This window comes from Balaenoptera acutorostrata, chromosome 11, assembly GCF_949987535.1.
Source record: "Balaenoptera acutorostrata chromosome 11, mBalAcu1.1, whole genome shotgun sequence".
Classification (NCBI taxonomy): domain Eukaryota; kingdom Metazoa; phylum Chordata; class Mammalia; order Artiodactyla; family Balaenopteridae; genus Balaenoptera; species Balaenoptera acutorostrata.
The window spans coordinates 5,905,644-5,922,651 of NC_080074.1; the positions used below are offsets into that span (position 1 = coordinate 5,905,644).

Genomic DNA, 17,008 nt, shown 5'->3' on the forward strand with positions numbered 1-17,008 from the left:
TCAGTTTATCATATTTTCGTTGTCATTCAGTTCAAAATATTTTATAATTTCCCTTGTGATTTCTTCTTTTTTCCCATGGCTTCTTGTTTAATTTCCAAACAGTTGGGATTTTCTAGTTTACCTTTTATTATTGATTTTGAAGTTGATTCCATTGTGAAGTCTAAATGACTTCAGCTGATCCTTCGAAATATTTTGAGGCTTGGATTATGACCCAACATAGAGACAATTTTGGTAAATGTTCCAGAAGCACTTGAAAAGAATGTGTACTCCATTATGGACCTTTAGTTTTCTAAGTATGTATATTAGGTTGATTTTATTAATTGTGTTTTTCAGAACTTCTATATTCTTATCAAAGTTTTGCCTGCTCATCCCATTAGCTGTTGAGAGAAGTGTGTTGAAGTCTATCATCTGATTGTGGATTTGTCTAGTGAGATTCATTTTAATTCTGTTGACTGTTGCCTTATTCACGTTGAAGCTAAATTATCGGGTACACATGGACTTAGAATTGCTGAAACTTCCTGTGAATTGTCTCCTTTTCATATGACATGACTTCTTGATACAGAGTAATGCTTCTTCCCTTCAAGTCTATTTTTGTCTGATAATAATATAGTTACTTCAACTTTCTTTTGATTTGTGTTAGCATAGTATATCTATTTCTATCCTTTTACTTCAGACTTTCTGGGTACTTACATTTAAAGTAAGTCTCATATGGACAGCATATAGCTGATATTTTAAAAGATAAAGTGTGACAGTCTTAGTCTTCTACTTGGAGTATTCAGTCCATTTTATATTTAATTACTGATATAGTTGATTTTATATCTATCATCTTAATTCTTTTTTACTCAGCTGTCTCATGTCCTTTCTTTTTCTGTCCTTTCTTGCCTTCTTTTAGATTATTTAACTATTGCTACCATTCTGTTTTCCTCTCTATCAGCTTATTGGTGAATACATTCCTCTGTCAGTCTTTAGAGGCTGCCCTAGAGATTGCAACATGCATCCTTGTCTTCTTGTATCTAGTTAAATATAAATTATGTTTACCACTTCTCTAGCAATGCTAGATATAAAAATACCTTAATTTCATTTACCCCTTTCTATCTTTTACATTATTTTTGTCATGCATTTAAATTCTACATCTATGCTAAATCCCACAAGACTATTTTTTTATGGTAAATAAGATGTCATATGTATCTACATATTTACCCTTGTTGTCTTTCTTTCTATCTTACATTTTTGTGTACTTGCACCTGGACTAATTTTTACTCTGCCTGAAGACTTACCCTTTGTCCTTCTTTTAATGCAAATGTACTGGCAACTAACTCTCTGAGTGTCCATAGTTTATTCAGATTTCCTTACTTTTAACGTCACATCCTTTTTCTGTCAGGATTCCATTCAGGATCCCACGTTGCATTTCATCATCATGTCTCTGTAGGCTCCTCCTGGCTGTGACAATTTCTCAGACTTTGCTTGCTTTTGGCGACCTTGACAGTTTTGAGGAGTACTGGTCAGATATTTTGTAGAATGTACCTCTGTCGGGATTTGTCTGATATTTTTCTCATGATTAGACTGGAGCAGTGCTTTGGGGAGGAAGACCGCAGAGGTAAAGTGCCCTTCTCATCACATCACATCAGGCACAGGCTGTCAACATGACTTATACTTGTTGATGTTGACCTTGATCACCTGGCTGAGGTGTGTTTGTCAGGCTTCTCCTCTATAAACATAATCTTTTTTTTTCTTCCTCTTTCTCTTTTTCCGTACTGCACTCTTTGGAAAAAAAAGTCACTATGTATAGCCCACATTTAAGGAGTGGGGAATTATTATGCTCTACCTCTTAAAGGGCAGGATATCTACATAAATTATTTGGAATTCTTCTGCAAGGGAGACTTGTCTCTTCTCTCCCATTTATTAATTTATTCAATTATTTCTTTATATCAGTATGGACTCATGCCTCATTATCCTTCAAATGTCTATATGATCCTTAATAATGTATTCGTTTTCACTCCTGATATTGGTGATTTTTAATCTTTTCTCTTTGCTTCTTGAATAGTCTAACTAGAGATTTATCACTTTTATTGCTCTATTTATAAAATAAGCTGTGGTTTCACTGATTTTTTTATATTGTTTGTCCATGTTTTAGTTCATTGTTTTCTGCTCTTATCTTTATTATTTCTTTTTTTTTAACATCTTTATTGGAGTATAATTGCTTTACAATGGTGTGTTAGTTTCTGCTTTATAACAAAGTGAATCAGCTATACATATACATATATCACCATATCTCCCCCCTCTTGTGTCTTCCTCCCACCCTCCCTATCCCAGCCCTCTAGGTGGTCACAAAGCACCGAGCTGATCTCCCTGTGCTATATGGCTGCTTCCCACTAGCTATCTATTTTACATTTGTTAGTGTATATATGTCCATGCCACTCTCTCACTTCGTCCCAGCTTACCCTTCCCCCTCCCCGTGTCCTCAAGTCCATTCTCTACGTCTGCATCTTTATTCCTGTCCTGCCCCTAGGTTCTTCAAAACCATTTAAAAATTTTTTTTAGATTCCATATATGTGTGTTAGCATACGGTATTTGTTTTTCTCTTTCTGACTTACTTCACTCTGTATGACAGACTCTAGGTCCATCCACCTCACTACAAATAACTCAATTTCATTTCTTTTTATGGCTGAGTAATATTCCATTGTATATATGTGCCACACCTTCTTTATCCATTCATCTGTCAGTGGATACTTAGGTAGCTTCCATGTCCTGGCTATTGTAAATAGTGCTGCATTGAACATTGTGTTACATGACTCTTTTTGAATTATGGTTTTCTCAGGGTATATGCCCAGTAGTGGGATTGCTGGGTCATATGGTAGTTCTGTTTTTAGTTTTTTAAGGAACCTCCATACTGTTCTCCATAATGGCTGTATCAATTTACATTCCCACCAACAGTGCAAGAGGGTTCCCTTTTCTCCACACCTTCTCCAGCGTTTATTGTTTGTAGATTTTTTGATGATGGCGTTTCTGACTGGTGTGAGGTGATACCTCATTGAAGTTTTGATTTGCATTTCTCTAATGATTAGTGATGTTGAGCATCCTTTCATGTGTTTGTTGGCAATCTGTATATCTTCTTTGGAGAAATGTCTGTTTAGGTCTTCTGCCTATTTTTGGATTGTTTGGTTTTTTTTGATATTGAGCTGCATGAGCTGCTTGTACATTTTGGAGATTAATCCTTTGTCAGTTGCTTCATTTGCAAATATTTTCTCCCATTCTGAGGGGTGTCTTTTCGTCTTGTTTATGGTTTCCTTTGCTGTACAAAAGCTTTTAAGTTTCATTAGGTCCCATTTGTTTATTTTTGTTTTTATTTCCATTTCTCTAGGAGGTGGGTCAAAAAGGATCTTGCTGTGATTTATGTGATAGAGTGTTGTGCCTATGTTTTCCTCTAAGAGTTTTATAGTGTCTGGCCTTACATTTAGGTCTTTAATCCGTTTTGAGTTTATTTTTGTGTATGGTGTTAGGGAGTGTTCTAATTTCATTCTTTTACATGTAGCTGTCCAGTTTTCCCAGCACCACTTATTGAAGAGGCTGTCTTTTCTCCATTGTATACTCTTGCCTCCTTTATCAAAATAAGATGACCATATGTGCATGGGTTTATCTCTGGGTTTTCTATCCTGTTCCATTGATCTATATTTCTGTTTTTGTGCCAATACCATACTGTCTTGATTACTGTAGCTTTGTAGTAGTCTGAAGTCCAGGAGCCTGATTCCTCCAGCTCCGTTTTTCTTTCTCAAGATTGCTTTGGCTATTCAGGATCTTTTGTGTTTCCATACAAATTGTGAAATTTTTGTTCTAATTCTGTGAAAAATGCCATTGGTAGTTTGATAGGGATTGCATTGAATCTGTAGATTGCTTTGGGTAGTATAGTCATTTTCACAAAGTTCATTCTTCCAATCCAAGAACATGGCACTCCATCTGTTTGTATCATCTTTAATTTCTTTCATCAGTGTCTTATAGTTTTCTGCATACAGGTCTTTTGTCTCCTTAGGTAGGTTTATTCCTAGGTATTTTATTCTTTTTATTGCAATGGTAAATGGGAGTGTTTCCTTAATTTCTCTTTCAGATTTTTCATCATTAGTGTATAGGAATGCAAGAGATTTCTGTGCATTAATTTTGTATCCTGCTACTTTACCAAATTCATTGATTAGCTCTAGTAGTTTTCTGGTGGCATCTTTAGGATTCTCTATGTATAGTAACATGTCATCTGCAAACAGTGACAGTTTTGCTTCTTTTCCGATTTGGATTCCTTTTATGTCTTTTTCTTCTCTGATTGCTGTGGCCAAAACTTCCAAAACTATGTTGAATAATAGTGGTGAGAGTGGACAACCTTGTCTTGTTCTTGATCTTAGAGGAAATGCTTTCAGTTTTTCACCGTTGAGAATGACGTTTGCTGTGGGTTTGTTGTATATGGCCTTTATTATGTTGAGGTAGTTTCCCTCTATGCCCACTTTCTGGAGGGTTTTTATCATAAATGGGTGTTGAATTTTGTCAAAAGCTTTTTCTGCATCTTTTGAGATGATCATATGGTTTTTCTCCTTCAATTTGTTAATATGGTGTATCACATTGATTGATTTGCGTATATTGAAGAATCCTTGCATCCCTGGGATAAATCCCACTTGATCATGGTGTATGATCCTTTTAATGTGTTGTTGGATTCTGTTTGCTAGTATTTTGTTGAGAATTTTTGCATGTGTGTTCATCAGTGATATTGCCCTGTAGTTTTCTTTTTTTGTGACATCTTTGTCTGGTTTTGGTATCAGGGTGATGGTGGCCTCATAGAATGAGTTTGGGAGTGTTCCTCCCTCTGCTATATTTTGGAAGAGTTTGAGAAGGATAGGTGTTAGCTCTTCTCTAAATGTTTGATAGAATTCGCCTGTGAAGCCATCTGGTCCTGGGCTTTTGTTTGTTGGAAGATTTTTAATCACAGTCTCAATTTCAGTGCTCCTGATTGGTCTGTTTATATTTTCTATTTCTTCCTGGTTCAGTCTTGGAAAATTATTTCTTTTCTTCTACTTATTTCCTTCTACCTTTTTTTGTAATTTGCCTGACACACAGGGGATCTTTCTTGGAATGTTCACCTGGTGAACCTGGTGGTAAAATCCAGGAAAGTGTGCCCACCTCTGAGACTGGGCCCCCAGGAGGTTCTCATTCTCAAGCTAGTCCTCACTCAGCTTCCAGCACTTTGTCAGAATCACCACTTAAGTGTTCCTACCAGTCTGTGGCCACAGTGGCTTCTGCTCCAGGCAAGCTGATGTTGGCCGTGATTCTCTGTGTACGTCTGTCCCTCTAGATTTCAAATTTCTCTGATGGTTCTAAGAAAAGCCATTGATTTTTCATTTGTTCAGCTTTTTTCTTATTGTAAGGATGGAAGTGATTACTTCAAAGCTCTTTACATGTTGAACCTGAAAGCAGAATTCCACTCTTACTTTTTGAAGATATTTTACCTGGGAGTAGCATTTTACGTTGGCAGTTATTTTCTCCCAGCATTTTAAAGATATCACTGCATTGTCTTCTGGCTTCTGTCAGTTCTGTCTGTTAAATAAACCACCAGTCTTACTGTTGCTTGTTTGAATGTAGTGTGCCTTTTTTTCTCTAGAAGCTTCTAAGATGTTCCCTTTGTCTTTGGATTTCATCAGTTTTAGAAATGTGTCTAGGTGTGCCTGTCTTTGTATGCATCCTGCTGGGGTTTGCAGTTCTTCTTGAATCTGTAAGTTGTTGTGTTTAATCAAAAATTTTTGTGAAAAATTCTCAGCCATTATCTCTTCTCCTTTTGCTTATGCCCCATTCTCTCTGTTACTCTTGGATTCCAATTGTGTATGTTAGTCCTGGTAACAATATCCCATGGGTCTCTTTCATTCTTTTATGTATTTTCCACTATTTCTCTCTCAGTGCTTCAGTCCCATTGGCCTGTCTTCCAGTTCATTAATCCTCTGTTCTGCTTTATCCAATCTGTGGTTTTATTCATATAGTTCTTAATCTTAGTATTTTTTTCAGTTGTGGGATGTTCATTTGGTTTAAAATATATTCCATACCTGTGTCTTTTCTTCTGTTGTCTCAAAATATTCCTGAATTTTTAAAAACGTATTTATAGCCATTTAAAATCTTTTTCCTGCTAACTCCAGTATAGAGATCACCTGTAGAACTTTTTCTATTGTCTGTTTTTCCCCTTGATTTAGGGTCACATGGTCCTGGCTCTTGGCATGCTGGACAGATGTTCACTGAATGTCAGATATTGTGTTAAGAAAATTGAGAGGCTCTAGATAATAGGTCACCCTTTCCTTTGCTTGTCAGATAGACTGGGGACTGATTACCTTAATCCAGTTAGGGAATGAATCGATTTGAGGCTGGATTACAGTTTTTCAAGGCTCCAATTGCCTTTTTCTTTAAAAAAAAAAAAACCTCCTTTTTAGGGTGTAGTCATCAAAGTTTTTAACTCAGAGTGTGGGTTATTTTCTGAGCCCTCACCCCTGAGAAGTCCTGAACTCCATCTAACCTTAGTTTCCTCAGGACCCAAAAAGGTGACCAAAAAAAAAAATAAAATCTCTTCAGCTTTTCTGGTCTTTCTGCCTTGATTCTTCAGTCTTCTGCCCCACATGGCTTCTGAATTCAGCAAGTATCAGGGAAAAACTGGCAGTGTCACGGTTGGTTCTCTGTTTTCCCTTCTCGCCAGGAACCTGCCCATTCAAGTCTCTAATTTTGGAATTTGTGGTCCCATGAGCTCCACTTGTGTCTCTATCAGCTGGTAGTGACTGTCTGCCTGGGCCAGCAGCCCCCATCCTGAGCCCCGGCCCTGCTCCCAGAATGGGTCCATGACCTACTTTTCCTCCGAGTTCTGAGGTCCCCCTTTGCTCAGACTTGTGTCCCTTTGAGTCCTGGTTGTCTCAGCAGCTATCTATATGTCAAGCAGATGTTTTGCTGTATTTTATCTGGCTTTTCTGTTTTTTCTCAGTAGAAGCAAAGGTCTGCATGCTGAATACCAGCCCTTACCTTTTTGATGGGCATTCACTTCTTTTTCTCTTTTATTTTTCCTCTTTAAACAATTGTTCTTTATGTATCTCTACATACTGATGCTTTCATCTCTATGGAATGGATTCCCAGGAGTAGGTGCTTGGTCTAAGATAATATATTTTTTAATTTTAACACATGTTGTCTGTGTGCTTTTTTAAAAAAAAAAAACTATAGAGTTTCATATTTCTAACAGCTGTGTGTGAGAGTATCTTTTTCTCTAACCCCTGTTATATAGCATTATAGCTCTTTTTAATTTTTGCTGGTCTGATAGCTTTAAAATGATAGCTCAGTTTAAATTTAATTTGCATTTATTTCCCTGACTACTAGTGAACATATGTTTTGTTTCGTTTTTTTGCCATGAGGATTTGTTCTTTTGCAAGTTGCCTATTTACATCCTTTGCCTTCTTGTCAACTTATAAGAAGTTTAGGCATTGTTATTTATCCCTGTCTTCCTAAGAAGCCCGGGCCTCCACTTTACCCCCATCCTCTAGATTGTCACCGCGGGGACTTTCTCCCCATATGGCTCTGTATCCCTTAACCTGACCTCAGCCTTTCCCCTCCCAGCTGCCACAGCTCTTCTCTGACACTGTCCCGTTTGCATCAACTCCAGCCTGGTTCTCTCCTGGGGGCGCTGCTTCCCTGCAGCCCTCCCTCCCTCCCTGAGGTGTACGTCTACGAGGGCAGTTATCTGTGTCTTTTTTATTCTCTGCCCTGTCCCCAGCATCTAAAACAGGACCCAGCACAAAACAATTGTTCAATATTTTTTGAATGAACCCATCAATTTTGAAGCATTGTAGAACTGTGGTTTAAAATGCCCACTCTGAGCCAGGCTGCCAGGGTTCAAATCCCAGCTCTGTTCCTTAACAACTATGTGACCTTGGGCAAACCTCTCTGTGCCTCAGTTTCCGTATCCCTAAATGGAGATCATTTTAGTATCTATACCGTAGGATTGTTATAAGGATTAAATGAGCTGATTAAGCTGAGTGTATTAATTTCCTAGGAATTTGTAACAAATTCCCACAAACTGGATGGTTTAAACAGCAGAGATCTCTTCTCTCACAGTTCTGGAGGCCAGGAGCCTGAAGTCAAGGTGTCAGCAGTCCTGCTCCCTGCAATGGTTGCAGAGGAGGACTCTTCCTTGCCTGTTCCAGCTTCTGGCGGCTGCTGGCAATCCTTGGCAGCGTTCCTTGGCTTGGTAGCTGCGGCCACTCTGATCTCTGGCCCCTCCCTTCTGTCTCTGTGTCTTCGCCTGATGTTCTCCTCTCCCTGTGTCTGTGTCCAGGTTTCCCTCTTCTTATAGGACTCCAGTCATTGGATGTAGTGCCCCCACCCCATCCAGCATGACCTCAACTTAACTTGATTACATCTGCAAAGACCTTGTTTTCATGAAAGGTCACATTCACAGGAACCTGGGTTAAGACTTCAGCATATCTTTTGAGGAGACACAAACAACTCAGTACAATATGTGAACCCTTTCAGTAGGGCCTGGCACCAGAGGTCAGGGACTTTGCTGTTTTGTTCGCTCTTGTATTCCTGGTAGCTTGAATAGTGCCTGGCATATAGGTGTCTCTCAATATCTCTTGAATTAACTAATGATTTATTAACCCTTTGTCTTCTGCACTACAGGTATATTTTACAATCTATCATTTGACTTTTTGTTTTATTATATCTTTTGACATTAAAATGTTTTAAGATTTTGTACAACCCAATATCTTCTATCCTTTCTTCCTCTTTTCTTTCCTTTTCTTTTTTTTTTTAAAATAAATTCTAGGCTTGAAGTCTTGGTTAATAAAGTTTCATTCTTCTACCCACCCACCCCCTGACCCCGCACCCAGGTCTCTCTCATATTTTGCAGATAATCTAGACTTTATTGCAAGAATTTTTACTGCTTTATTTTTTAAATGTGAATGCTTAATCTGTATGGAATTAATTTTTGTATACTGTGTAAGATGGGGCTCTTCTATATTTTCCCTTTGTCATTTGTGAAATTCTCATTATAGTAGGGTATACATCTGAAAATTCCCATTTTGTTACAGTGATCTATACATCTTTTTCCATATCAATGTAATTTTTTTTTTTAGTTTAGTAAAACAGATCTTTCCTTATTTTTCTTCCTTTTTATATTTTCTTGGCTACTCTCAGGCCAGATTTATATTTTTCCATATAAGCTTTATCGCATTACCCCCAAATGCATTATTAGGGTCATAATTGGACTTGCATTAAGTTTATATATTGAAAACGTATCTGCTTTTGAAATCGAGAAGAGAGAAATAAAGACACGCGCAGAGAAGAGGGTGGCCGGCTGCCCAGTGGCAGCTTCTCCTGCCGCACTTGACCTTACGCTTGGCTTTGGGCCCATGGTTTGTCTCCACCTGCCCTTTAAACAACAGGTGTGACTCCAGGACTTGAGGACAGCCTCCTCCGAAGGAGGCCTGGCTTGTCTGCTTTCATCTGCACTCTTCACAATTTGTTACTGAAGTACTGGGTTAATCTGCCTGTGGAATACGCTAAGATTTTACACGTGTGCAAAAGTGCACTAGGTTCTGGGTACTTGCCTCCAAGGTTAGACATGTCTGGTCGATTTGCAGGTCACCCCTGGGACTCCCCTTGACACCGAAAGCTGTCAGGTCACCTTGCCTTTTAGTCTCATTTCACAGTTTCTGAAGGTTGCATTTAGGCTCAGCATTTTGTCATTCTGAGCCATCTAAACACAATTTTAGTCTTGTTGTGTTCTAAAAAAAAAAAACCCACTAAACCAAATCATCATTTTCATTGTTTTCATTGTCATCATCATGCCTGCAGCAAAAAAGAAAAGAAACACCCTACTGTTTTACAACTTCCTGTTTGTTACCAAACCATCAGTCTGTCTTGAAGGTCCAGAGTTGGGTAGTATGGTTGGAGGACGGACTGTTTTCGGAAATGTGGTTCAGCACCATCACCCATGGATTGGGTGGAACTGGATAGATCTAGCCTATGGATTAGACATTTCTAGATTTGGGGGAGTGGTTGGATTGTGACCATGGTATCTTTCTGGAGGTCACAGCATTGCCACCAAACTTAGAGAATCCCATAGACTCAAAGAGCTGGAAAGGACCTCAGAGCTCATGCACCTGCCATCCATCACTCTCTCTTCATTATCCTCCCTCTCCGTTGTTCACCACCTCAGGGGATGCTTCCCTTACCCAGTGATGTTGGACACGGAGTGTGGCAGATGTGACCTGAGCAGCAACCTTAGATCTGCTTGTGTGGTCTGGCTTGGCCCTGGGCTCCAGTGATGGGCTATTAGAAGAGCTTGCCCAGGGCAGCTACTCTCCTTTCAGTTTGGTCCCCAGAATGAATGCATGTGAAACAGGCCTAAACCCGACGTGCAGCCTGAATCAGAAACATCTAGCCATCTTATATCAGCCAAACTGCACTTGACCTGCAGATCCGCTAGGGCAAGAATAAATGTTTGTTTTGTTGTCGGCCACCAGATTTTGGATGGTCGTTATGTGATAGCTGACTCAGAGTCTCTGTCGCTGTTGTCGCTCTGTTCCAAACATGTGGCCCACAAAGGCTTGGGGTCTGAGCTGTGTCCTCTGCAGAGTGCCGGGCGGCTCGTTGGCGTGGGGAGTGACTCACCTCCCAGTGTGTGGCTGTCCATAGCTTGTAGAGTCTGAGCCTCAACTGTGAGTCCGGACTCAGCCAGCAGTGCTGGGCTGTTGTCACTGGCTACCAAGCGTCCCTTGGCAGTCCCCCCAGTGGAGTTATCTGAGCGTCTCTGTGCTCAAGCATGTCCTTGGGGGCAGGTGCCGGTGTCTCTGGGCTTCAGGCTCCTCATCTGTAGGTGAATCTGTAAATGTTGCAACCAATGTGCCAGGCTCTCCCACTGCTGAGTCAGGATGACACGTGTTCCAACCTTTGCTCCACTGCTTACAGCTGGGTCTTTCTAGCAAACAGTTGGTTTATTTTGCCTTCCTAAACTTTGGTCTCCTCATTTGTAAGATGGACTTAGTCATATTTCCGTTGAGGGGTTGTTGCAATGTTTAAATAAGATAATGTGTGCCGTGGCTGGCCCCTAGTAGCTCTTCAGGCAAGTTCTTGTTCTCAGTGACACTTGCGAAGCTTCTGTTACTTCCGGGAGTCCGTGTTCGCTGCTCTGAAGTCAGCTCTGGCCCTTGTCATTAGGCCATTAATGCTGGGACTCTGTGCTTGAGATGCTCACCAGCTTTAACTCTCAATTCTGAGCCACTCTCTCCGCAACAGTGCCCCCCCTGCCCCTGGCCACCATCAGTGTTCTCATGCAAGGGGTGTTTATCTAAGATGCTCCAGCTCCTTTGAACATCCATTTCATTCTTCACAGTACTCCTGTCACTTAAGAAACAAAAAGGAAATCCCGTTACTTTAACTGCACTCATCACAGGCAACAACATCTCAAACTAAATACACTGGGACCAGTGTCCAGGGTTCCCTTACACTGACATCCCCCCTCTTCTTCTCGTTCAGCATTTGTTGAGCATCTACTGGGTACTCTTGGGGTACAGAGGTGAAAAAGAAGTGCTTCTAATTTCTCTATCCACCGGCAGTTTGTCAGGTGCTTGCCATGTGGTAGGTCCCATATGAGGGACTGTTTATGATAGAAGCAAGCAGAGGGGCTATGGACGCTCAAAAAAGCGTTTTGTCTCTAAGGACTGGGAAGGCTTTCCCTGAGCTGGTAATAGCTGTGATTTAAGTATGTGCTTGCTATAGCATGCAAGCAAGCATTACAGGGAGTTCTGCTTCCTGTGTGGCTGAATAAGCTCCTACTAGACCAACTTTCCCAGAAACATCAACTATAAACACTGGGCAATGTTAAACAAGTTAGTAAATAAATAAGTAAATAAATAATCAAGTACCTGAAGGCCGTGGAGAATGAAACTAAGCAAACAGATTCCAGAGAGGAGTCAACTCTTGGAAGTGGGAATAGCATGGGGAAATGTTCCCATGGAAATGGGAATAGCATGGGGAATGTTCCTGTGGAAACGGGAATAGCATGGGGAATGTTCCCGTGGAAACGGGAGTAGCGTGGGGGAATGTTCCCGTGGAAATGGGAATAACATGGGGAGACGTTCCCATGGAAACGGGAATAGCATGGGGAAATGTTCCCATTTTTTTCAGCTTTTCACCTGAGAGAAGGCTAAAGTTGGTGCCACATAAGGTAGATAAAACACTGATAGAAAACCAGCGGTCTTTCCAGCCTGAAGAACCAGAGAGCAGAGAGAGGTCTGAGTGACTAAGGCCATTGGGAAGTAAAGGGAGATTTCTGTAAAGGACAGAGCCAGAGAGTGGATGCTCCAAGTTCTGTTTATAAATTCTGCCCAAATCTCTGGCTGACCCTGGATGAAACAAGAGTGGGGCAGACTGCAAGGAGCCTGGCTAAGGATAAAAGAACCAAACTGAGATTTAAACTGCTGCCCAGCAGACAGAATCCAACCAAGTCTACTGTCTACTCAAACAAATAAACAAAATTTAACAGAATCCAGAATCTCCACACCATAACATTCATAACGTCCAAGATACTATCCAAATTTATCAACATATGGAGAAATAGGAAAACGTGACCTTTCTCAAGAGAAAAGACTCTGAGATGATCCAGATGTTAGAATTAGCACTCGAAGTCTTTAAAGTAACTATTATAACTATGCTCAGTGATGCAAAGGAAAGTATACTCATAATGAATGATAATATAGGAAATCTCAGCAGAGAAATAGAATTTTTGAAAAGAACCAAATGGGAATTCTAGAACTGAAGAAAAAAAAAATCCTAAATAAAAATTCACCAGAAGGGCTGAACCACAGAATGGAGATGACAAAAGGAAGAGTCAGTGAGCTTGAAGATAGATCAACAGAAGTTACACAAACTGAAGAAGAGAAAGGAAAAGGTGAAAAAGAAACAATAGAACGGTTGCCTCAGGGACATGTGGAACAACATCAAAGGTATAATTGGAGTCACAGAAGGAAAGGAAGACCAGGGAAGAAGACATATGTGAAGAAATAATGGCTGAAATTTCCCAATTTTTGGTGAAAGCTTTACATGTATAAATTTGAGAAACGCAGAAAAACCCCAGTAGGATAAATACAAAGAAAAATCATAGATAAACTGAAAACCAAAATCAAAGAGAGAAATCTTAAAGCAGCATGTGAAAAATGACACATTAAAAGGGGAACAATGATTTGAATTACCATCACCTTATCAGAGACGATGGAGGCCAGAGGACAGTGGGACAGAAACTTTACCATCCTGAAAGGAAAGCAGAAACAAAAACAAACAAAAACCCCTCACATCCAGCAAAAGTCTCCTTTAAGAATAAAGGTAAAATAGAGATGTTTTCAGATTAAAAAAAACACAAAGATAAGTCCTTGCAAACAGATCTTCACTATAAGATATGCTAAAGGAAGGGAAGGAATTTGATACTAGATGGAGACTCAGATGATCCTGAAGGAATAAAGAACATTGGAAATGGTAAATATCCAATTAAATATAAAAGGTTATTTTTTTCTTAATTAAAATGCATTTGAGGGCTTCCCTCGTGGCGCAGTGGTTACGAGTCCACCTGCCAATGCAGGGGACACGGATTTGAGCCCTGGTCCGGGAAGATCCCACATGCTGTGGAGCAACTAAGCCCATGTGCCACAACTACTGAGCCTGTGCTCTAGAACCTGTGACCCACAACTACTGAGCCCACGTGCTGCAACTACTGAAGCCCGTGCGCCTAGAGCCCGTACTCCACAACAAGAGAAGCCATCACAATGAGAAGCCCGTGCACCGCAACAAAGAGTAGTCCCCGCTCGCCACAACTAGAGAGAGCCCGCGTGCAGCAACGAAGACCCAATGCAGCCAAAAATTAATTAATTAAATTAATTAATTAATTTTAAAAAGTGCATGTGAGTGCTTAAAGCGACCATTTTAACATTGTCTTATGGGGTTTAGGATATATGTTTATGTTAAAAAACCTACAATTTTGTCCTTAAAGGACAGGGGCAGGGTACAAATCTACATGGTTGCAAGGTTCCTACATTTCAGGTGACGTGGTTCAATATTACTAAATAGACTGTTAAAAGTGAAGGGTGTGTGTTATACTCCCTAGATCAACCACCACAAAAATGATGCCAGAGGCATAGCAAACAAGTATCACTCACATAGAGACTGGTGGATGTAGCCCCAGAGCACGAGATGCTTTGCAGGAGCTGGACTTGGAAAGACTGAATCACTCAGTCAACTTCCAGTTACGGGGCACCTACCCGGGAGCGCCTGCCTTCACCGAGAGAGCCCAGCAACAACTCCATGAAATGGTGTGGCCTAATGGGGAAGAATCAGTCTACGATCTAAGTGATGTCCCGGGAATGGTGGAAGTGACAATTTGGTGAATCAGAATATGCCAGGTCACAGTTTGTTATTCTTTGAGGAACTTTCTTAGGGAAATGCCTCCTAGAAAAGACCAAAGGACAAAACTTGAGTGGTTAAACACTTGAAAATCTGTTTTATAAATGTTGCAGTTTCGCCTTACATTGTATTGTAAATTGCCTCCAAGGGTTGTGATAAATGTAGTTGATTCGCTACCGTATTCATCCTAGGAATGAGTGGTGTGAGGTGGGGGCAGGAGGCACACTGATGTTTGTCACATGCTTAGTGTCTCTCTGGGGACTGTGCTCCTGGGCATTGTATCCTTGGTGGTGCTCTGTGCCCACAGGGGATGGCACGCCTGCAACCTCCGGACAGGCTGCCTAAGGCATGCCCAGCCTCCCCAGTGCTTCTCAACCCTCCCTCCAGGCTGTGAAACATTTGCCTACAGACATTTTCTTACTATTTATTACATATGTTTTTATGAAAGGACTGAGCAGGAGGAATTTGCAATGAATAATTCATGTATAATTGTTTTCAAAATATAAAGTAATTTTTCAAAGAAAGCCACCAATCTATCCGTTTCAGAGCCCCACTGCTGCTTGGGTGCCTGTGCGTGGGCCACGGCAGTCTGTCTAAAGGCTTTTGCTCCATCCCGAGCTGGGACAGGCTCCTGCACAGAGCGGGACGGGCGGGGTGTGTTTGCAGATGGCGCAGAGCCTCCAGAATTCCCAGTCACGCACTCCTGCCCAGGTCCCCGGGTGGGCCCCTGGGCAGCCTTGGAATCCAGTGCTGCTCCGCACCGCCACCGAGCCCCCGGCAACACCGCGGCACCTGCATTGCCCTCCCTTTCGCTCTGCTTCCAATCCCGCACCAAGCGCGTCCTGCAGCTTGTTTGCTTCACCTCACATACAAGCCAAGCCAAGGCCAGTGCCCGACCGACTGGGCGGGCACAGACACAGCGAGCTGCTGTCACATTCAGCTCACTACTGACATAGATGGCCAGGGGTACCAGCTCCCTGGTCCTAGCCCACACGCCAGAGACGGCGGCACCAAAGCGGGGGCTGATGGCTGCACTGCTGCTCTGGGTACCCTGCTGCTGCTAAGTAGGGTTATATTCTGCAGACCTAGTCTGCGGAGGCTGGGGCACAAGGCTCCACCTGTCAGACCCCAGGGAGCAGAGGAGAAACTGACTCCTGACAGCTCCCCGGGAGCTTCTCCTCTGCTCCCGGGGCAAAGGGGAAAGTGGGAGGTGGCCTCATTGCCACTTCTTAGAGGCCTCCCACCCTCTGGTGTCCCGAGGGCATCTCAAGGTGTTCTGTCGAGACCCAGATTAGCCTTTGCCTGTGTGGCCTGTTCGGATACATGTGAGAGTGCCAGCGCTGCATGGAAGAGCCCTTCCCCCACTTCCTACTGTCGTCTCCTATCCATTTCCACCTGCCCTGTTCTTTGTCTGGGCCCCAGTGACCTTATTCCAACAGTGGAGTTCATCATAGGGGTTAAGAGGAACTGGGTTTGAACCCCAGGTCTGTCACTTTCTAATCATGTGACTGGGGCAGCTCTCATAGCCTCAGTTTCCACATCTTTAAAATGGAGTTAGTAAGAGTGCTTTTCTCATGGCTTATGACAAGGATTAAATGAGACGTTAATACCTGTAAAGATCTTAGCACAATGTCTGGCATGTAATAGGCATAAGCACCGCTACATGATGATGATGATGATGATGGTAATGGTGGTGATGATGATGATGTTGATGATGGTTATGGTGATGATGATGATGGGATGGTGATGATGGTGGTGATGGTGGTGATGATGATGATGATGATGGTGATGATGATGGTGATGGTGGTGGTGGTTGGTGATGATGATGATGTGATGTTGGTGATAGTGATGATGGTGATGATGATGATGATGATGGTGATGATGGTGGTGATGATGATGGTGATGGTGGTGGTGGTTGGTGATGATGGTGATGATGATGAAGGTGGTGGTGGTGATGGTGGTGATGATGATGGTGATGGTGATGATGGTGGTGATGATGGTGATGATGATGATGGTGGTGATGATTGAGGTGATGGTGATGATGATGGTGATGATGGTGATGATGATGATGATGGTGGTGGCGGTGATGACGGGTACTATTTCATCCCATTCTCCTGCTCCCTTTCCCCTATTCAGCTTCCTCCACAGAATGCAGTCAGTGTGGTACTAACCCCACTATTCCTCTGCCCTCTAACTTACTCTGGCTTCCTGTGCCATCACAACCCCTGATCATCCCCGTGTTAATGGCTGATCTGTGTGTTCCCCAACATTCAGGCACAGCCTTTCTTATAACCCATCTCCAGACTTGGCTCTCCCACACAGCTTTCGTGCATCTGTCCTGGGAGAGTCCAGTCATCCTGGGTGTCTTTGGCCCTTAGATGCATGGACACATTTTGAATTGTGATTCAGTATCCTTTTCTGGAAGGAAAGCCATGTTTTCTCATTTAAATCGTGAATACCGTGAGAACAGAAGGGATGCTGTCTTCTGTCCCACCTCTGTTCCCCTCAGCATCCCTCCTGGGAGGTTCACCTCCAGGCAGGCAGCTCTGTCCAGGTTGTT

The 17,008-nt window shown here is 41.9% G+C and overlaps 1 protein-coding gene across 1 annotated transcript in view; it reads left to right on the forward strand.

Moving 5' to 3' along the window:
* The window catches only part of EFCAB6 (EF-hand calcium binding domain 6), a 252,542-nt gene that overhangs the window by 134,800 nt on the left and 100,734 nt on the right, over positions 1-17,008 (forward strand). The gene's annotated exons all lie outside the window — the stretch shown is intronic.